Source organism: Dendrobates tinctorius, unplaced genomic scaffold, assembly GCF_039654945.1.
Source record: "Dendrobates tinctorius isolate UK_male_01 unplaced genomic scaffold, ASM3965494v1 ptg000360l, whole genome shotgun sequence".
Classification (NCBI taxonomy): domain Eukaryota; kingdom Metazoa; phylum Chordata; class Amphibia; order Anura; family Dendrobatidae; genus Dendrobates; species Dendrobates tinctorius.
In genome coordinates this window covers 2,638,596-2,647,748 of record NW_027362026.1, presented here as the reverse complement: position 1 = coordinate 2,647,748, position 9,153 = coordinate 2,638,596, and the positions used below count along the sequence as shown (strand labels likewise).

General features: G+C 41.6%; 1 long non-coding RNA gene across 1 annotated transcript; it reads left to right on the top strand.

Moving 5' to 3' along the window:
- Window positions 1-6,714: 6,714 nt before the first annotated feature.
- On the top strand, window positions 6,715-8,420 carry LOC141075517 (uncharacterized). The gene is made up of 3 exons (XR_012227291.1): window positions 6,715-7,363; window positions 7,457-7,557; window positions 8,058-8,420. It is a non-coding gene; the product is annotated as an uncharacterized lncRNA (long non-coding RNA).
- The last annotated feature ends 733 nt before the right edge of the window (window positions 8,421-9,153 follow it).

Below are 9,153 nucleotides of genomic sequence, written 5' to 3'. Positions count from 1 at the left end.
CACAGGATTGCCATCAGCATGACAGGCACCGTAGTTGGCCATAACAGTGACAGTCTCATAGATTTCTTACATTGAAAACTACTCTGCTCTGTAACATTGACAGCCACAAATGACAATCGTAGTGTCCCCATAAGAGTGACTGGAGTAGTAATTTCCTATAAGAGTAACGGTGCTTTCCCATGACAGCTACAACGCCCCAATAACAGAGATAACCTCAGGACATCCATTTTTATTAACATTATTATTTATTTATTTATATAGCGCCATTAATTCCATGGTGCTGTACATGGGAAGGGGGGTTAACAATGACATTTACACTGCCCTAAATACAGTGAGAGTCAGAGTGTCCCCATAACAGTGACAACCACAGTGTCCCCATAACAGTGACAACCACAGTGTCCCCATAATTGAGGCTCCACAATAATACAGCAATCTTCAGTGCCGTAACTATAAACTTCGGGGCCCCGGGGCAAAACTTCATAGTGGGGCCCCTCAACATTTCAATTACTAGAGGTTGTGCGGAACGTGGTGAAGCCTGCTACGCATTGATGTATACAACACACAGACTTCACCACGTTCCGCAAGACCTTTAATAGATTTTGTTTATGATGCAAGTTTTAGAAGTTAAATATTCAGTGAATATGTTTGGAAAATTAATAAGGTGAATAATAATTCCAAATATTGCACAATTTTCAAATAACTGTATTTGTTTATTAAATATTAAGTAGTTTTAAAGAGTATCTATTTAAACTTTGTTCACTTAAACATAACATTACTTAAACATTATCAATTTGTTCAGTTTTAAACAGCTACTTAAACATTTGTTTCCTAACCTTCAGAGAAGCGAATTCATCAATTACTTTGTCAAAGTTGATCTGTTGAGCTCCATCATTCTCAAGTGAAAGTAAAGCTAAGCTGCTGAGTGTTTCTTGAGCCATTGTACTTCTCAAGTGGTCTTTTAGGAGTTTAAGCTTAGAGAAGGATCGTTCAGCCTTAGACACAGCCACAGGAACAGTCAAATCAGGGCCGGATTATAGGAGGGGCAGACGGGGCTTCAGCCCCGGGGCCCCCACCACAAGAGCTTCTAAGGGGGCCCCCACCACTGGGCAGCGACCGCCAACGCAGCGCGAGGATAAATATTAGACGCCGTCAGTGAATAGCAGGAACGGAGCGGCCGGCAAGGGTCCGTCCTGCTTCCTGCCCGGAGGCCGCGCTTCCTGTTTTCACACGTCATCATTCAGCGGCCGCTGCTGTGTGAGGGAGGAAGCGCTGGCGATGCTGCGGAGGACAGGTGAGAGGAGAGAGGTGGTGTCTTGTGTGTGTATGTATGTGTGTATCAGTGTACGTATGTATGTATGTATGTATGTCTGTGTCTGTGTGTGTGTATATCTGTGTGTATGATGGAGCAGGCAGAGGCAGTGATGGGACATGGGAGTGATGGTCTAGAAGGCAATGATGGGGGTGATGGAGCAGGCAGTGATGGGGGTGATGGAGCAGGCAGTGATGGGGGTGATGGAGCAGGCAGTGATGGGGTGATGGAGCAGGCAGTGATGGGGTGATGGAGCAGACAATGATGGGGGTGATGGAGAAGGCAGTGATGGGGTGATGGAGCAGGCAATGATGGGGGTGATGGAGCAGGCAGTGATGGGGTGATGGAGCAGGCAATGATGGGGGTGATGGAGCAGGCAATGATGGGGTGATGGAGCAGACAATGATGGGAGTGATGGGGTGATGGAGCAGGCAATTATGGGGTGATGGAGCAGACAATGATGGGGTGATGGAGCAGGCAGTGATGGGGTGATGGAGCAGGCAATGATGGGGTGATGGAGCAGGCAATGATGGGAGTGATGGAGCAGGCAATGATGGGAGTGATGGGGGAAGGCAGTGATGGGGTGATGGAGAACGCAGTGATGGGGTGATGGAGAAGGCAATGATGGGAGTGATGGCGTGATGGAGCAGGCAATGATGGGGGTGATGGAGCAGACAATGATGGGAGTGATGGGGTGATGGAGCAGGCAATGATGGGAGTGATGGGGAGAAAGCAGTGATGGGGTGATGGAGAAGGCAGTGATGGGGAGAAGACAATGATGGGGTGATGGTCGAGAGGGCAATGATGGGGTGGTGGGTGAGAATGCAATGATGGTGGTGGTGGAAAGGGCAATAAATGGGGGTGGTGGAGGAGGAGGAAATGATGGAGGTGGTGGAATGGGCAATGATGGGAGTGGTGGGGGAGAAAGCAAAGATAGTGGTGGAGAAGAAAATGATGGAGGTGGGGGAGAGGACAATAATGGGATGCGAGGGGAGGAGGACAATGAGGGGTGTGGGGGATTGGGATGGGAGGAAGGGGGACTCCCGGACTTATAATGGCCTTAGGAACTGGGGGAGGTGGAGGAAGACATTATCGCTTATTATGTCTAACACAGTCCCTTAGTATATAGTGTACTCACTAATTCTGTATAACACCATCCTTAGTTACATAGTTTCCTCTTTTATTATGTATAACACCATCCCTTATTACGTACCATCCTCTCTAGTTATATATGATGCCGTCCCTTATTATATAGCTTCCTCTGCTGTTATGTATAGTGCTGTCTCTTACATAGTGTATTCTTGTTAATTTTGTTATTTACAGTGCCCTCTTTTATTACATATGACTGCTGATCGAAGAGCCGGTGACCAAACTACCAGTCCATCAGCTCCTCCATTAGAAAGGAAGCTTTCCCATGCTCCATCAGCCATCATTGCATTATACAGCCAACAAGACAGGACGGTATGTAATAAATAACAGGCTCTATATAATCCAATATGTAAGGGACGGAACTGTACATAACAAGAGAAGGCACTGTGTAAGGGACAGCAATATACATAATAAAAGAGACTATGTAATATATACCTGTATGTGTGTGTGTGGCTATATAACATCAATAATCTATCTATATATATATGTATATATACACACACGTAGCTTTGACGCCATAAAAGGTGGGGGGCCCGGACACATTTCTTGCACAGGGACCCCAAGCTGTCAGTGTCCGCCAAAATAATTTGCACTTTCTGTTTTTTTTTCTGTCACATTATTAAAAATTATTATTAAAAAAAGCCATTAGGTCTTCATCCAGCATCATCAAGCTAATACATACATATAGAGAACTGCAAGAAGTTGAAAGTCTAGAAATTTAGAAATAATAGCAGAGTTAGTAGCAGACTAAAAATTAGATCTTTGAGTGTAGTGTGGGCTCTTCGGATGCTTCCGAATTATCAACGACCAAAGGGGCGGCAAATTTTTCGACCGGCCCGGGCGCCACAAACAGTTGCTACGCCACTGCGCTGGGATGAACTAGGCATAGATACCGGTACCGCCTCATCCTCTCCTGTCACGCCTCCTCTCCTGTCACGCCTCCTGTCCTGTGGATCTGCTCTGCCTGCTCGCCGCGTTCACGAGCATCGTGCGCCCGCCGCCTGCTGTGTACGGTCCCGCCAATCAACTCTGCAGCGCCACGGTGATTAACCCCCTTGCCTCCAGGCTCCAGCTAGCTATATATTTATATATAGCTCCTGTCTGTGCCGGCCGCGGCTGTGTGTGGAGACTAGTGGTGCGCACAGAGATGACGTCATCGCTGTGCTCACGTGTCCAGACACAGCCGCGGCCGGCACAGACAGGAGGACGAGCGATGCTGCAGGGATCGTGGCCGGCTCCACACAGGTCAGCGGCGCTGCTGCTGGCATGCTGCTGGAGTGAGGAAAGGTGAGTATAAACGTTTATTTTTGTGTGCCACAGCCCATATAGCAGGATGGGGGTATATAGCAAAATTATATAGGTGTATTTATATAGCAGGATGCATGGGGTATATAAGAGTATGGGGGAGGGGGTATATAGCAGGATGGGGAACGGTATATAGCAGGATGCGACCATACACCAGGATGGGGTATATTATGAGCAGGATGAGGGGCCTGAGGGCATATATAGCAGGATGTGTTAAATAGCAGGATGCGGCCATATGCCAGAAAGGGGTATATAGCAGGATGGGAGCACATAGATATGAGTGAGTATGCTCAGACACAACTGCTGGAATTCACTCGTGAGATCTATGGTTTGTATGTCATATTTTTTTTCTGTAAAGGTACAGCATGGCTGAGCGAAGAATTGATAGGCATAAAACACCAAGATCATATAGTAGTGGTGCTCAGAAGAGGAACAAAGCTATAGAAAAGAAAAGAAGAAGAGATGGTTTTCTTGAAAAGACTCAGAAGCTGAGCAACTATTTTTGCCAAATTTTGCCAGATGATTTGCGTGAGCTACAGGGACAATCCAGTAGAGGTAGGTGAAAGCAAATGCATACCTATGAACATTTATTTTTTTAATTTAAAAAAAAAAACAAAAACAAAAAACATTTATTTTGTCTTGCAGCAGAGGTTCACAATATTTGTTACATAGCTGATGAGGAAAATGAATTAACCCAAGCTGCTAGTAAAGAAGACAATAAAGAAAAATATGATGAACGTGTTGTTGGTAATGTGCATCCAAGAAAATCTGGAGAAGAGGACTTCACAGCTAATGTAGCGGAAGATGACTACCATCTTACAGCAGATGAAAGGGAAGAACATGATGTAATGGATATAGGTGAAGCAGATGACCAAGCAGATGATAAAAAGCAAGAAGACCTAGTGTACACGGTTGTTAGAGGACAGCAAATCTACCATTCAAGTATTGTAGGTCATTCAAGTCCTGCTTATGGTGATGAAGAAGCTCATCTATCATCTGAAGCAGTAGATTGTAACTGTGATTCTATAAATGCTGGAGTATGTAATGACATCGGTCTTTGGCCTCAAACTTTTAGCTCAGAATTTATAGATTTATGGGCCACTGAAGGATCAAAAAAGCTTCAGAACTGCACATCAACGCTATTAGAAAAGTCAGTCTCGCAACTGTGTAAAACAGGAAAAGAAATATTTGAGAGAAAATGTAGCAAAAATATTTTCAGTCGAAGAAATAAGAATGGTGAATCAGTCAATCGATCTTGGCTCTGCTTCTCACCAAGCACAGGCAAAGTCTATTGTTATGTCTGTAAACTTATTACACCACAAAAGGAGAACCTTTCTGGGGAAGGTTTTGGAGACTGGAAGCATGTGCATGCACGTATTGCTGAACATGAGGTATCAAAGTCCCATCTTACCGCTGTCACAACACTGGCAAACCGGGGAGAAAGGAAAGGATCCATTAGTGCTCATTTGCTTCAAATGTCAGATGAAATACATGGATACTGGAAGCAAGTCCTTATGCGTGTAGTAAGTACTATAAAATTCCTGGCTGAACGAGGACTTGCTTTTAGAGGTGAAAATGAGCTTCTGAAATCAACAAGAAATGGTAACTTTTTAGGTATAATGGAGCTCATTGCAAAGTTTGATCTGTTTCTTGCCTCTCACATTAAAGAACATGGTGGAACAGGAAGAGGGAAAACAAATTATCTGTCTTCAACAATTGTTGAAGAGCTAATTCAACTAATGGGACAGCGTGCTCAGCAAGAAATCATTGCTAGAATAAAATTATCAAAATATTACTCGGTGTCAGTTGATTCTACCCCAGATGAAGCACACATAGACCAGCTAACAATTGTTATAAGATATCTTGAAGGATCTTCACCAAAGGAAAGATTCCTAACATTTCTTCCAAATTGTGGTCACACAGGATATGCTATAGCTAATGCATTGCTGCAGTTTTTACAGCAACATAAAATTGAAATACGTGACTGTCGGGGACAAGCTTATGACAATGCCGCAAACATGTGTGGAAAATATAAAGGGATGCAGACATATGTTAAAGAGAAGAACAAATTTGCAGAGCTGATACCATGCTGTGGGCACTCCTTAAACTTGGTTGGTAAAGCAGCTGCTAATGCATGTCCTAAGGCTGTAAATTTCTTCCAATTTGTACAACAAATTTATGTTTTCTTCACTGCATCCACTCATCGCTATAAAATTTTGGCTAATTATCTAAGTCAATCTGGATCAAAGTATCTTGTTCCCAAAAATCTAAGTGACACTCGATGGGCATGCCGGGCAGATGCCACAAAAGCTTTAGTTCAAGGCTATGCAAAAATTAAAGAAGCTCTTGTGAAAATTGGATCTGACCAGGATGAAAAAGATTTTGTAAAAAATGAAGCGAATGGTCTTTCAAGACAGATGTCATCACTGGAAATATCATTATTAGCTGTTTTTTGGAAAGACATTTTAAACAGATTTGATGCCACGAATAAGGCCCTACAACATCCAAAATTATTACTTCAGTCCGCAGTGGATATGCTGAAGTCTTTGAAGAATTTTGTGGAGTCGAAAAGAGACCATTTTTTACTATATGAGCAAGAAGCAAAACATTTGAGTGACACAGAAGAGTACTGTGAGGAGCACTCAAGACGTCATAAGAGAAATGTCCGATTAAATCCCCTGGACTATGCAAAGGAACCTGGAAGCCAGTTTTCTCCTAGTGAGAAGTTTAAGGTTGAAAGCTTTTTACCTGTTATAGATCGTATTTCTACATCTCTTTCGGATAGAATATCTTCCTATGAAGTAATTGCTGAAAGGTTTGGCATTCTTGGCAATCTTGCAGTAGCCACTCCACAACAAATCTCTTCTGCAGCCCGTAACTTACCGAATATATATGTTGAAGATCTAGATGCAGCTTCACTTGAAAATGAATTACAACAGTTTGCATCTCTTGTTAAAAATGCTACACTAGCTGAACATGAAGATTTCCCTAGAGAGCTCTGCATGTATAAAATGGTGCTAAAGGACCCTTTCAAGAGTACATTCCCAAATATTGAAATTCTTTTGAGAATGTATTTGGTCTTGATGGTAACCAATTGCAGTGGAGAGAGATCATTCTCCAAAATGAAGCTAATTAAAAACAGACTTCGCAGTACAATGGGCCAGGAACGTCTATCCCACCTTTGCTTGTTAAGTATTGAACATGACATTCTTGAAGAGCTAGACTTTTCAGGTCTGATTCAAGAATTTGCTATGAAAAAATCAAGAAAAGTTCACCTCTAAGTTTCCAGTACTTTGGCCTTCCTAAATGTTCCAAAAGGTTTGTAAAACTATGCTCACATTGTGATCAAATATGATATGTACATCCTTAAAAGCTCAGATATGGTATGCTGTAGAGCAGTCAGAAGCAGGGGAGACAGCACAACCCCTTTAATCACTTTAACATAAGTAAAAACATGCGTTTAACCCCTTCTTTTTTTTTCAGTTCCGTTTATGTTTAATACATTATGGGTGTTCTGTTCGTGGCATCAAATCTGTTATCATACATCTTGGATTACCTGGATATATACATCTTAAATTATACATGGAGAATAACTGTTAGGTAAGCAAAGCTGCAAAGTTCTAGTCTGCTCATATATCCATTCCATTCTAATGATGATTATTTTAACTTTTTATAATTTTCATTTCCTTATAGCATACAAGTTGTGTTTTGAGGTTACTACAAGAATCATTGGATGTTTGATGGATAGAGTTCATATGATCCTTCTCAACGTACTCTATTTCATTATATGATGGGTAAGTGAAATTTTTAAGGCACATATAAAAATTTTTGCATTTAATGCTGGTACTAATGTTGACATTTTACTTATTCTTTGTGTTAATTTTCCCCTGGAGCTCTGCAATCTGATGACAGACATGTGTTGGATACAGAGATTTGACAGGGGGGTGGTAAAACTTAGTTGTCAATTTATTCACGACTTTCTAAGAGGTATTACAGAAAAAGTACAATTCAGAGTTATGGGAAAAGATGCTTTGAAATTGTTATATTATGTGGAAAGCAAGAGAGCCAGACAAAATCATACATCATTGTGGGAAAAAATACAGTAAAGCTTGTAATGTATACATTTATTTAAGCTTTTATCTGTACACACTTTTATATAAAGCATGTTTTCGATCGCTAACACCTCCCCCTTGTACTTGGAGATGCTCACAGGCACATTAAGACAGGTGATATATCCTCCTTCAGCCAACAGACCTGTATTCAAAGAATGCTTCTTTTTCTTCTCTTACTATAGGAGAGCAAGCCACTACTCCGGAGATAATACAATAGAGAGCATATTGTTATACAGTAGTTAGCAACAATTGCTGCCGGTGAAAACTTTCCCTTTCTGCATTTTTATTATTCCTTGGCTGTCTTAACATTGGGTTCAATAAAAAAAAATGTGAGTAACTCTTTCTGTCTATAATTGGACTGCTTTGAGTTATCCTGGACTGTATCTCTATTGTAGTACTGTAAATCTGAATGTGGCAGAACAAGAGGATAAGATTAGATTGTACATCTAAGTGCTACAGTTCGCGCTCTACTGTTATGGCTAAAATGTTAATGATATGGGGGCCCCCACCAGATTTTCTGCCCAGGGGCCCCCACCAACCTTAATCCGGCCCTGAGTCAAATACATGATGCACGCTGTGCAAACGTCTGGATAGCTTGATGAAAGTGAAGAATGCTCGACTATTAGGAATTCAGCATATTCCTTAACACTTTTCATTTTTTCCAGTTGCTTTTGAAACAAATTTTTTTACTGAACATAACTGTGAAGGAAAGGCTGGAGTTACATCATCTGCAAACTTGTTAATAAAATCAACAGCTTTTTTGTGAATATCTCTTTCACTTGCACTGGCCAAAAAATCAGGTTGTATTACTTCATAAGAGTCAAGAACAGCTTTCATCCCTTCAAAGTTGAGTACAAAGTGTGTCTACCATTGGATAGAACGCAGTAACTCGGAAACAAGTTTTTGGGTCTGCTAATCTCTCATCTTCACACAACTCATCAAAGTGTTTCTTCGCTTTCCTTACTCTGTTCTGGTGAAATTCATTTTTTATTCCCCATTGACTACACACATCTGATGCTTCAGAAACAAGTGCTTCGAACCTTTCACGCATTTTGGTTATCTTTAACAATGCATTGCCCAATAACTCATATGCAGACAAGAGGTCCATGGTTTCAGATTGTAAGGATTTCGATACAAGGTTGAGAGTCTCTAAGACTTCACACTGCACATCCAAAAGTAATACAAAATCAAAACTTTCAAGTTTGTTCTTTAGCTGCTGTGCTTCGTTTCTTTCCTTGCTTTTTTTGGAAGTCAAAGTTACGCGAGTAAGACTTTTCA